At 39.4% G+C, this 12753-nt stretch overlaps 1 protein-coding gene across 11 annotated transcripts in view; it reads left to right on the top strand.

Moving 5' to 3' along the window:
• The first annotated feature begins 342 nt into the window (after positions 1 to 342).
• Positions 343 to 12753, top strand: part of TENM4 (teneurin transmembrane protein 4) — a 530696-nt gene continuing 518285 nt past the window's right edge. For all 11 annotated transcript variants that reach the window (XM_074572381.1, XM_074572380.1, XM_074572379.1 and 8 more), the window contains exon 1: positions 343 to 471. The gene's annotated coding sequence lies outside the window, so the exon portion shown is untranslated. The remainder of the gene's footprint in view (positions 472 to 12753) is intronic.

The raw sequence follows: 12753 nt of genomic DNA, 5'->3' as shown, positions 1-12753 counted from the left end.
TTCTGGCTGCCCAAGTTTTCTTCCTGTGGAAATCAAAGCATGGGAAGGCAGCTTGGGCATGACTGTCCCTTGTAGACATGAAGGAAGATATCCGTTTCTCCATATCAATACAGACATAAAGACAGATACCAGTTGCTATCTGATGAGATGGTAGCCTGGGGAGAACATGCTTCTGATGTAGGTACTTTAGTTAAGTGCTCACAGATAGGGGGAATCTGGGTCTTTGAACTTGTGAAGGATGCTACATGGACAATCTTGACCGCTGCTGTGCAAACAACCTTTACAAATCCATGCCAGTCTTTTCTGACACCAAACACCTGGCTCCTTTTCTGTAGTGAGAATGGCTGGACCATTGCAGTGGCGCACTGATTTTTGTGGATGGTGAACACAAAAAGGGGATTGAGAAGAGACCACCCGAGTTATTCTGACACGAGTGCTTTCTATTCTTAGACAAATGAGGATCTGAAATATGTAAGTACACTCTCATTGGTTTTTTTTAGATTTATTTGTAAAAAAGAGAGAAAGAAATAAAACTCTTAATCTATCATTTTCTTTCGATCTGTGTTTGTACTTAAGTGGAGTTGATAAATCAAGCTATTTCTTGTGATATTTTAGAGCATCATTATTTGTCTCTTGATTCCATCCTTCTTTTTCTTTAAAGAAATGAAAAGAGCAAAACCCATGAAATTATATTTAGAGTGTCATTTTAAATTTATTGTCTAATAAATAGTGATCACTTGGAAAATCCATTTTTTCTGTATTGTTAACAAGAGATTTAGCCAAAGTGATTGAATCAAGATGAGAAATGATCCCGGGTTCCTGAAGCTTGAACAAATGACATTGTCAATGCTAATATGCTGTTCTGGAAGTTCATTTGAAGTATAAGAAAGAACCTAAATATAATTTCATGACAGCTTGTATACTACTTAGCATAATTTATTCTTGACTACAGAGCTTCCGTTCTCTGTGTTTCACCAACATTTCCAACTCAACAAATACTCACCAACACTCACCTTTTTACTCTTCCACACTCCCAGTACAAGCGAAGATAACACTTATTTTTCCCCAACAAATATAAACTGGACATTGATTTCCGAATTGACAATTTTATCTTGCCTTCTACCAACCTGTTTGCTGAATGAGTGTAACGACCACTGATTTTACAATATTATGTGGATCTACTGCTTCTGACTCATCTAATGATGTTGCATAAGATGCCTTTTAGAACCGTTTCATCCCCCATAAAGCATTATTTGTGTTTAACAAATAATAAATAGAACTTGTCAGCCACAGAATACTGTATCTCAGTTTTCCAAATGAGTGCACATCCCAAAATATTTCAAAAAGGACAAAAGAAAATCAAAAGAAATTTGAAATGTTCTTAAAGTGCTACATATACCTAGGCTTTAACTAGCCATAGATAAAGACTTAGAAACACAATTAAGTTAATTTCCACAACTTCAAGTCAGGAATTCTATACTTCAAAGTACAGAAACAAATCAACAAGAGCTGTAATGGCCTGACTTGTAAGGGTGAGACTCAGTCCTACGATATTTCTTGGTTTGAAATCCAGCACAGGACAATGTCTTTAACAGATAGGGTTCAAAATATAGCTTTGTATTTCAAGGATGTACTGATTCTCCTTTGGTTTTAAACAATAAGCATATGCTTGTTTTCTTCCCTCGGTGCAGGTTATAATTATGTATTTCAGATTATAGTGTTTATATAGTAATAAGACTAGCCTGAATTCTTGCAGCTTTGGGCAAGTTCTTGAAAATACACATTGTAACAGTGACAGGCAGATTGTTTGTGATATGTCTTTATTAAAATAAATGTGTTTTAAGGAATGTTTAGATTTCTGACTCTAGCTGACTGATTTGGTAGAGATTGGTATAGCAATAATGTCATTATATCAAGCCTCTTTTCTTTTTATTTTGGGGATTCCCAGAGATATTTCAATAAAAGAAGCTGTAGGCTAGACATCTCCACTGTGTTAGAGGGAGAAAACAAGGTTTTTCAGGACAAATGAAAAATGTGGTGAGGCAATAGTGGAGCACTTGGATTTCCTTTCAGAAAAGAAAACAAATAAAAAGCTTCTGAGTGGTAAAGCGAAGCCGATGGACGTTTTCTTAGACATGCAGATATGCAAAGGACATTGATGATGCCACAAAATATCTGCATATCTCCAGATAGGAACTTTTATATCATAATTTGTTCATCAGCTATTAAAATATGTTATTCCTGGAAGGAAAAGCCCTCATAAGTATCAGGACTTCCTTAAAAAGAGGAACAAAAACTCAATTGCCACAAAATGTACGTTTTAAGAGACCTATCAACCTAACCTAGGCTTTTTTGACAGCTATGGAAACAAGCCAAGATTATATTAAAAATTGGTGTTATGCTGGGGATAACCATTCCCTGCCAGATGTATTGCATATACTGCAGTGTGCATGGATATTTATGGATATGTCTATACAACAGATCCAGTCAAGAAAAAAGAAAAAAAAAATTATGAGAAGGTGTGCTAATATCTGGTTGTCCATGGCTAAAACATACAGTGTTAATACATTGACCTAGCCAATGAAAACGAAGGACATAAATGAAGGGTTATTCCCATAGTGATTCAGCAGTTCAAAGACGTTAATCAGTACTGCATATCTGCTGGAAAAGGGTGAATGGAGGATCCATTCATCTTAGTTCCCCGTGGTTATTATCTGATAGTAAATCGCATCCACCACTACTTGTATGGGGAACCCTGAGAACTGGGGGGAATTTGAGTTATCTGAACTGTGCATCTCCCCACGTGTCACCAGGATGGGGATTTGCATTTGAAATAAGAATTGGTTTATAACCTTGTGGAAATGCACAAGAGTCATAAAGGGATCTTATCAGTACGTCTGGCCGGTTTTGAGTTCCTGCAGAAATGTTACCATATAAGAATCTCCTCTGAGGTACTCAGATGTCAGTGCGCTTAGCCTGGTAGACAGACCTCTGTATTGGGGAAGCAAGGTCAATGCTTCTGGGACAGTAGGAGACATAAAGATTCAATAATAATATCATATTATTCTATCAAATGATGTCTGCAGAACACTTTAAAATCATTATGTGAAGGAAAAAGAATACTATATAGAGAGAGGGGTAAAGGCTGACTTTTCTACAGTGCATTTAATTAACAGAATTCCACAGAAGCCTGGCCTTTGGAAGAAAAATAATCTTTGGTTGCACACTGGTCATGTTGAGCTTCCATAATAAACACACAGGGAACCCCTGTAAGGCATCAACTGAATCAAGGCTATTGTTTTGCTGGTGCTATGTCCTCAAAGACCCCGAGGTTGAAAGACCTTCTGTAAAAGTGAAATCTGTTTTGCTCACTACAAGTAGGGGGCTGATGGAGACAGCAGCAGTAAATGATAATTTTTATTAACGGTGTTTCTCAAGCTGTTGGAACTCTTGACGTAGCTGAGGAAACAGAATATGTCTAGATAGGAATATTTTCACCAAGGCAGTACAAGCGCTGTTCATTGGAAGTGTTGTGGTTCCTTTTGCTAAGAAGTGGTCAAATGAGCACTAGTTAGCACATTTTTTTATTAGTAACTACTTTTTCTTCTTCTGTAGGCAGTGCTTCAAGGTACCCAGACTGCAAAACTAATGCATCAGAAAATAGAGCCATTTGCTGCTCTGTGTCAGGGTTCACCCCTATTGTTATGGAAAAGGGACACAGGAGATGATCAGAAATGATCATCCGACTGTGCCCTTAGCTCACACATTGTATCCCACATGGTTCGTTCTCTCTATGATCACATTTCAGTTTTGGATCCCGGTCTGCATCAGAAAATTCAGGATGGTGGCATGACCTAATGTGGAGACTACAAGGCTGAGATGTGGATCTTACATCTACTCTGGATTCACAAGGGTTTGATAGATTGTACCAGTCTATCTTGCCCATTTATACAATTAAATTAATGAGATTGACTGATATTCATAAGGGACACTGAGATAAATAGAATAAAAATACTCCTTAGTAGTTGCAAGGTTTTCATTGTCTTTTTTTTTTTTTTTTCCTTAATGGTACACTCTTTCCTGAAAATGGGCCCAGGATGTGAATAGGTGATATATTCAGACCCTTGCAGCCTCCACTATATAAATTGATTTCCAGCACCCTGTCCTTTAGTTGAAAATATTAAAGTACACTACCTGTTTCATTAGACACGGATCATTTCTCTAGTGCATGCTTGGCATTGCTGTGTGATAATTTATCACAAGGATTTGGGAAAGGCATAGAATGCCACAAAACTGGCAAATAAAGCCAATTCTGTTTTTAGAGGTGGGACAATGAAAAACATATTTTCTAATGTGCACGGTAACTCTTTTCCTCAGATATAAACCTGTCAGGATAACTACATTATGTGGAGTGAGGCATAGAGCTCTCCTAGAAACCAAAGATATCTTTAGAAATTGAGTATTTATAATGGAATTAACAAGATTGCCACTGTGGTAACTTCAGGTTCGAAGTCATTATCATTGCCAGTCTATGAAAGAATAAATTGCATAATAGATGCGAAGTGGTTAAAAAATGAAAACTGCCAAAGAAATTATTTTTTAACTTTTTCCATATGAAGGTGATTAGGTGTTTGAGCAGATTGTCCAGGGAAGTTGAGTAATCTCCATCCTTGGTGACTTTCAAATAGTGGGACAAGTTCTTGAACCACCTAATCTAACTGGACATGCTTTTGAGACGGAGGTTTGACTACAGATCTCCAGATGTCCTTGTCAAACTTGAATTAGTTTGTGATTCTAGCAAAGGAGACCATCAAAGAAGAAAGTTCAAAGAAAAATCTGGAAAGCGCATCTTTGTCATTATCCAAAGGCATCTCTATAGCTACAGATGTCTTCATGGGACAAGGAGTTTTTCTGTTTATCTGCTTCTCAGAGGGAAGGACAAGTCCACCTTCTCTGACAGCTCTTGGAAACGGTGTGAGGAGAGGTTGGCTGGATTTGCTGACACCCACATTTAACTTCAGCTAAACGTTAGCTGAAGTTTCCTTTCTCCATGTCATCACTTTTATAGTGAGGATTTAGCACTGCCTATTCTGCACTAGATATCCCATGCAAAGAAGTGGGATGGGATTCCAGGCTAGAGGCTTTTCCATCCTTGTAAGTTCCCTTCATATGTAATGCAATTGCAGTTGCTATATGTGAACAGTAAAGTGAACTGTTATCAGCCACTTCAGAATATCCTGGCTAAGGAGGAGGTTAATCCTTCTGGGTCCTCGGCTCAGGTTGCTCATAACAGCAATATGATGGACACCATAGCCAAATCCAGACTGCCTGAGGGGTGAAGATATGGGCCAAGTGGCTTGTCCCATTTTTCAATTTTCGTGCTCAAAGTTCGCTGTGATTTGCTTCAACGTGAAGCCAGACTGCCAGCCAACAGATAGACCATATGGACAACATTGACAAAGCTATTGGGATTCTCCCACCATCCACTCCCACCTTTCGCATCTCCACTCATTCCCATTACTTTATCCTTGCTTGCTTTTCCTACCTGTGGCATGAGGGGCGGAAGAAAATTTTTCTGCTTGTCTCCTTGTTTCTGTACTACAAGAAGGCAGGATTGCAGGTAGAAAATCAACAGCGTGTGCATCATAGCTGAGGTTTGAGAAGGTGGCTCCCTACTGTCCATTCTATGTGTCCTGTCCTCACAGGTAACTCTGCATTGAGCCAGAATAGTGATTTCAGGCTCTTTAACCCTCACAACAGTAGAATTCCTACATTGTATACATTGTATTTTATCCTCAGGTTTTGGTGAAGTTGGATCTAGGTAGACAGACTGGTCTCTTGGCCACTGCTCTGAAGAGAATTGCACATTGTGTCGTCCTAGATCTGTGCCATTTTTGGTGGCTCCAACTATTATGGCTGTGTGAGATCCTCCTTGAAAAGTTTTCTTCTGCCTCTCCAAATCCATGCCTGCCGCATGAGTCACAGGTCACCGTATTTTACTAAAATGCCCGCAAGCTTGGGGTGAAGGGTGTTTGTGGCAAAGGGATTGTCTGAGCCACAATCTCCTGCTGTGTCCACTGCTGTTGCACTTCGGTGGCCTTCAGCTGATAGGAAAGGTTTGAAGTTTCATGCTGTTAGAAATAGTTAAGTTTCCACAGGCCCACTGTGGAGCTTGCAAAACAGATTTTTAAGCAGTTTTCTGAGCACTCTTTTTCCCCACCTGTGTGGCTTAGATAGCATGATCCTCAGCATATCAGCAGATAAAGCAATTATGTATTTTAAGCTGTCCCTTAAAAATGCACCCAGCCCTATACAAATACCTTCACTCTTTGCATATAATAAGGATGCAAGACCTTTCCACGTGCCTCTTATCTTCCTGTTGCAGATAGGGCAAGAGGGAAAGAGGCCTCCTGCCACAAGAAAGTGAACTCTGAATTTGGTACGTGATCTGCAGGGCAGAAACAGTTCATTCCTCTGAATGCATTCCTTTCAATAGAGATGGCTTTTGAAAACAGAATTTAATGAAATCCAGTGTCCTTTTCATAAAATATTTGGAGGAAGTCTTGTTCGATAGCACTTGTCAATCAATCTTTTGTTATTGTTACTTTTTTTTTTCCTTTTTCTCCCCCTTTTTTTTTTTTAATTGGCATCTGTCTGGAAGGACACAAACAAATCCCAAGCTGGTATCTTAACTAGGATATTGTGGAGCTGTTCTCCTTCAATCCTTGAACTTCTCTGCTGATAAAGATAAATAAATTGCAAAGTCTATATTAACAGGTGCAAGGGGCAAAAGAATAAGAAAAGCTTCAAAAAGCATATAAAAAAAATCCTTGATTATATTGAGAGAAAGCTTTTTGAAATCATATTTACCCTATCACTAATAAGCTGTCAAAATATATGCAAGATTCTGCAAACCCTAAAATCCTCAGACAATTAATTTGCCTTTTCTCTGCTATAAGTCAAACTCAAAATAAGCAGATATTTAACCTTTGGGCATTTGATGATGTTCCCTTTCTGTTAAATAGTTATGGTATTACTAGTGGTTTCCAAGGACTTAGTAGAAATGTTTTCGTTATGTGCTTATTACTTTTAAAAAAAACAGGCTTAGAACGTGCATAAAAGTCTGTAGCAATATTTCCTACTGACTTTGACATTCATTTCCAATTCACCGCATGGTGAAATACTGAACTATTTTACATTTGTTGGTGTTCTTGTAAACAAGTGTGCTGCATTTATGGTTTAATTATCTGGGATTCTTATACTTCGTCACACTCAGCTAACCTCACACTACTCCATACCCGGCTGTAGCTCCTATTTAAAACCGTTGGTACACAACTTACGCAGGAGTTCATAAAGGTTCAGCAGGTACATCAAGTACATCAGGCAGGCTGCTGTAACAATAGGTGAAATTGTGTGTATGTCCAAAGGATTGCTGAGCATCTTCTCTAGCAGAGTAATTATTATGCACAAGACGACAATTTTCTTACCAGCCTGTGCAACGGTATTTTTTTATGATGTCATTTTCTATCAATAGTCACGCAAGATAGAAGGACTCATTTTAAATTCAAACATTGCTGCCTGCCGGATTAATAAACCGTATTTATGAAATAATAATAACAACTCCCTGAATGTTTTTTTTTAACTCAGGAGATTGAACACTGATATCGAACAGGTGTCTTTCTTGAGGATCTGTCTAGTGATACATGGCGCGCTGTTTGCTGTGATATTGATGTACAGGGAGCCAGACTGAAGGATGGGGTCGGCACACGTAAAGCCTGCATGTTTCTCCTGCAATGTAAAGCTGCGTATCGCAGCACGGACAGATGTCTTGCTGACAGGTTCTTAGGTTCTTAGATCCATGTTTTCTTTTCTGTTTGTTAGTGAATCGAGATGTGAATGAGTGTGAAGTTTTCAGGTGTTTAAAAGGTCTTTAAGAGCTCACGCAGACACACACAAGCGCACAAAAATCAGGAACATGGAAAAGCTTAAAAACTCATCAATTTAAGCATAAGCAGGGATGGATAACTAGGCGTCATCGGGCTCTAGTTTACTCAAGAGGGTCAAGACAGTAGAAATTTCTGCAGGAAAAAAGCCTGTTAAATCAAAGTTTGTGACAAAATATTAAGAAAAACATACTTGGTTTCAGAGTGAAAACTAGAACACCTTTTTTTTCTACTTGCTCACATGTTCAACTTCTCAATACCAACATGGAATGGAGAGGAGTGTGCTCATGGTGGCCTTAAAAATTTCTGCTGATCTTTAGACTTTGTTGGAAAATAGACTATTCCTTTGTGGTTTAAGCAGGAAAACTTCTAGGTGTGACCAAGGTTAGTGCATCTTGACTGAGGGCTCCTCTGCACTTCAAAGGTGTGATGCTTTTGTTGTACCCCGTAGTTGTCAACACATGTCTCTTCCTAGTCAGAATAATTATCTACTGGCATAAATATGCCTTATGCCACTGCTATTGTTCTTCCCCTGTTGCAAACGGAGTAAGGTGCAGTGTTGTGACAATTTTAAATGGGTTTAATTGAAAACTGGGGATAACTAACTGCCCTCAATATGGACCAAAGTACATAGGCAAAGAAATGTGGTCTTGAATTGTAAAAGCCTGAAATGATGGTTCTACATGATGCAGGAAAGCAATGATGGGAGTACACAGCCCTATCATCTCACCAGGGAGCTTCAGCTCCGCATCCATTTTATAATAATTTAAAACCACAGCTGTCTAATTGTTTTAGGAAAAAAAAAAAAAACAAACACCACAAGAAAAGTGCTAGGTCTTTCAGGATTCAGGATGAATATTTGCACTGCAGTGGAATACCATTGTCTCCAGAGGTCTCCTAGCAGACCCCCCGAGAGACTAAGATGCTTTTAGCAAGGCAACATATCTTTCATCATGGAAATACATATAGCCACATTTCTTTTCTGCCGTTGTTAAGGAAAGCGCTACATAACTTTGTCTAAAGGACAAAGTGTCCTTGGGATTTGATTGATTGTAAACCATCACAAATCTGAATCTGAATTAGTATTTAATTGCATCAAACCAGTGCCTGGCAAGGCCTATCAGCAGGTTTGTTTTTATTTTGTCAAGCTTCATACGTTCGTGCTGCTGAAAGGCAGGGAACAAAGTGAAAGGCACCAGATCCCCAGCACTGCTGGCCACCAGAAAATGAAGAAGGGAGACCTGAGATAGCCAAATGTATAAAATAAAAGATGAAAATATACATTTGAGCAGGAGGAACAGCAGAGAAAATAAGACTAGAAGAGAAGGCAGTGAGCCAACAAAAAGGAAGGAAACAGCCAGGAGAGCAAGACCAGCGCTGAAATGAGGGAGATCGTAAGGAGAAGATAGGTACCAGGAGACCTTGGCTGTAAGAGCCAAAGGAAAAGAGCAGCTGAATTTATTCCCACATTCTACAGCTGCTTTTTAATTAATATACACATGGATTATGCCAAAATAAAGCAATGGAACACCTACTTCCACCTTCTGTGTAACAGGATCTCGTTGGTTAAACCCGTGTTAAGCCTGGCAGTTCACGTCGCTGACCTTTTCTCCCAGCCACTGCCTAATCCCTGCTCTTTGGAGCCAATATCTTGCTCCTTCGGTTGCCCACGGCCCTTCCTTTAGGAAGGTGTGGAACCAGTACAGCAGCACTGGTGGTTTCTATTACTGCCTCATCATTCTCAAATAGCTGGACACGAGCCGTCAATGTGCGCTGGCAGCCCAGGAACCCCCCCGCAGCCTGGGCTGCATCCCCAGCAGCGTGGGCAGCAGGGCGAGGGGGCGATTCTGCCCCTCTGCTCCGCTCGGGGGAGACCCCCCTGCAGTGCTGCCTCCAGCTCTGGGGCCTCAGCACAGGAGAGACACGGAGCTGTTGGAGCGGGGCCAGAGGAGGCCCCGGAGATGCTGGGAGGGCTGGAGCCCCTCTGCTGGGAGGACGGGCTGAGGGAGTTGGGGGGTTCAGTCTGGAGGAGAGAAGGCTCCGGGGAGACCTTATAGCAGGCTTTCAGTACCTAAAGGGGCCTACAGGAAAGATGGGGACAAACTTTTTAGCAGGGTCTGTTGCTATAGGACAAAGGGTAATGGCTTTAAACTAAAAGAGGGTCAATTCAAACTAGATAGAAGGAAGAAATCTTTTATGCTGAGGGTGGTGAGACACTGGCCCAGGTTGCCCAGAGAGGTGGTCGATGCCCCATCCCTGGAGACATCCCAGGCCAGGTTGGATGGGGCTGTGAGCAACCTGATCTAGTTGGAGATGTCCCTGCTTATGGCAGGGGGGTTGGACTAGATGACCTTTAAAGGTCCTTCCCAACACAAGCCATTCTGTGATTCTATGATTCTGTAAGTAAGAGCAATTTTATCGGTCTTCTCCAACTTTCTGTTTTACATGTGTACTAAAATGAGCAACAGGCCAGTACAAGAAGAGAATATTGGCAAATCAGGTGCTGCTCCGTCAGAGAGCAGAACCAAGCCAACCCTTTACTTGATCTCATTATTTCAATCACGCCTTCATTTCACACTAACAAATCAATTCTCAAAGGTGAACTGGCCTGGACAATCATGAAAATCAGGGTGGTTTGGATTGTTTTTCAGTGGAAAAGCTTAGGTACAATCAGATTTGCTCTAAAGTTTTGGTAGATCTATGAATATAATCTCATGTCAATTCTGTCCAACATTTCTTAAAAAGTTGTTGTAGTTTAGTTTTTTCCTTTGTTGTCGTGAAACATTTATCCTCGAACCTGATCATTAAAGAATTTTGAATCATTGCATTCACTGGGTTAGGCCACAGGGCATATCTCCGCAAGAGCACTTCACTTTTCCTGCGTCTGTAAAACCCTTGGTGACAAAACAAGGAGCAAGATTTTTGCTGGATGGATTGCAGAGAAGGAATTTAGCTTTAAAAAGGCAAATAAAATTAAACTTACAGCTCTGGGAAGAATGCCAATCTTTAGTATTAATAATAATTCCATTGTTTTTAATTCACTTATAATTACATAAGTTGATTTTTCTTTATTGCTGTTAATTAACAAATATTTAATTGATTTAGCAATTCACTAATGTTCTTGATGACAAAATATTTAAAAGAATATGCAGTGTAGAGAATGGCTTTAAAGGATTTCAAAGGGGTTTTTTCACACTGTAGTTACTGAATGCCAACCAGCACTTATGATCTACAAAGCCTCCTTGTTTTTAGAGAAGCTATGTCTTGAAAAATAACTAAAGGTTAATTATTGTGTATATCCCAACTATAGTAAGTCATGAGCAATATATTAAATTAAAAAGCCTATATAAAAATACCCACAACTGCAAGTAACCCAGACAATTAGATCAGCAACCTAATCTAATGGTTTCATAATTTCAAAGATTTTTGAGGTCAGAGAAACCATTAGCTCTTCCACCTTGACCTCCCATTTAATGGGGGTGATGGAATTTCATTCATTCCCGGTTGGAACTTGGCAACTTCTGTGCAGACAACTCTTACCTTCCAGAGGCGCACTCAGCACACTCAGAGATAGAGATCCCACCACACCTATCGCAACTGTGCTTAAGTGGTTAAGTGCATTCACTGTTAAGCATCTATACCTTTTTTCTGGTGTGAATTTGTTTAGCTTTACCTTTCGATCCTTGGTTTGTGCCTTTCAACACTAAATAGAACATGCTCCGGTGTTTGTCTCCTCCTCTTGGATTTATTTGTGCACCCAAATAAATTTTTCTCTTCACTGTCTTTCCCAGTGCTTTTACTTTTCTTTGCATTTCATTTACCTGGGACAGGGGAAGTTAATTGATCAATTCCTCTATTGATTTCAGTCTGCTTCTCATTTTCTGAGGACTTTATTTTTTCTTAACATTTTTCTTTTTTCTAACATGGGAAAACCATTTCAGTTTCTCCCAGCACCGCTCTTTTCTTTACTAACAGCTGTGATTTAATTATGAACTCCTGGACAATATCTCTATAAAGTTACAATGAAACCCTTCATTGTGACACAGTCACAAACAAAAGCCTGTCATTTAAAAAAAAATATATTTATGGGTCACCTGCCTTGCTCCTACAACTGCTGATAACAAGCAGATGGGAAGGAGCTTACTTCAGCCAACTTTTACCTTCAGCCCAAGTGTTTCTCATTATTGTCTAGCTACTGATCCTATGTGAAAAGAATTCTTTTCTGGTATTTCTGTGTTAGAACCACAAGAGCCATGATTTAATAGACGTGCTTATAGCACATTATACGTTACAGGCGTCTTTTCAAAGATTTCAAAGCCACATCTTGACAGTTTCATTTTTTTAAGAGATGCCTTTAATAACCATTTCTTGCTGACTTAAGAAATGAGGGGGGAAAGTGTAACTTCAAAGTGTTGGCAAAATAATGTGAATTATCCAAATGTACTTGTAAAGTTGCTTCCAGTTACAGTAGTAGTAACTCGAGACTGATAGCTGATTTCCCCTTTCCCAACTGTTTCCAATTTAAACCGGTATCTTTTGGAGTTGTTCCATACTACAGTGCTACTCTAGAACAAATCAGTTCATTCAACTGTATTTTCAACAAAAATTGGAAGCAAAACAAGAAACGATACACAGAAAGCACTAATTAGCATAGTAAGTAGGTATGATACTTCCAGTTGTTCCAGCTAAAGAGCTGAAAGACATAATTAACACAAGTGGAATTAAAGAGATTTATAAAAAATTAAATCAGAACATAAAGACCTATGTGTCTTCCAATACACTGCTGAAAATCTACCAGTAACTTTTACAT

Source organism: Larus michahellis, chromosome 1 (assembly GCF_964199755.1).
Source record: "Larus michahellis chromosome 1, bLarMic1.1, whole genome shotgun sequence".
Taxonomy (NCBI): Eukaryota; Metazoa; Chordata; class Aves; order Charadriiformes; family Laridae; genus Larus; species Larus michahellis.
Note: the sequence above shows the minus strand (reverse complement) of the source record. Positions and strands in the feature narration are given on the sequence as shown.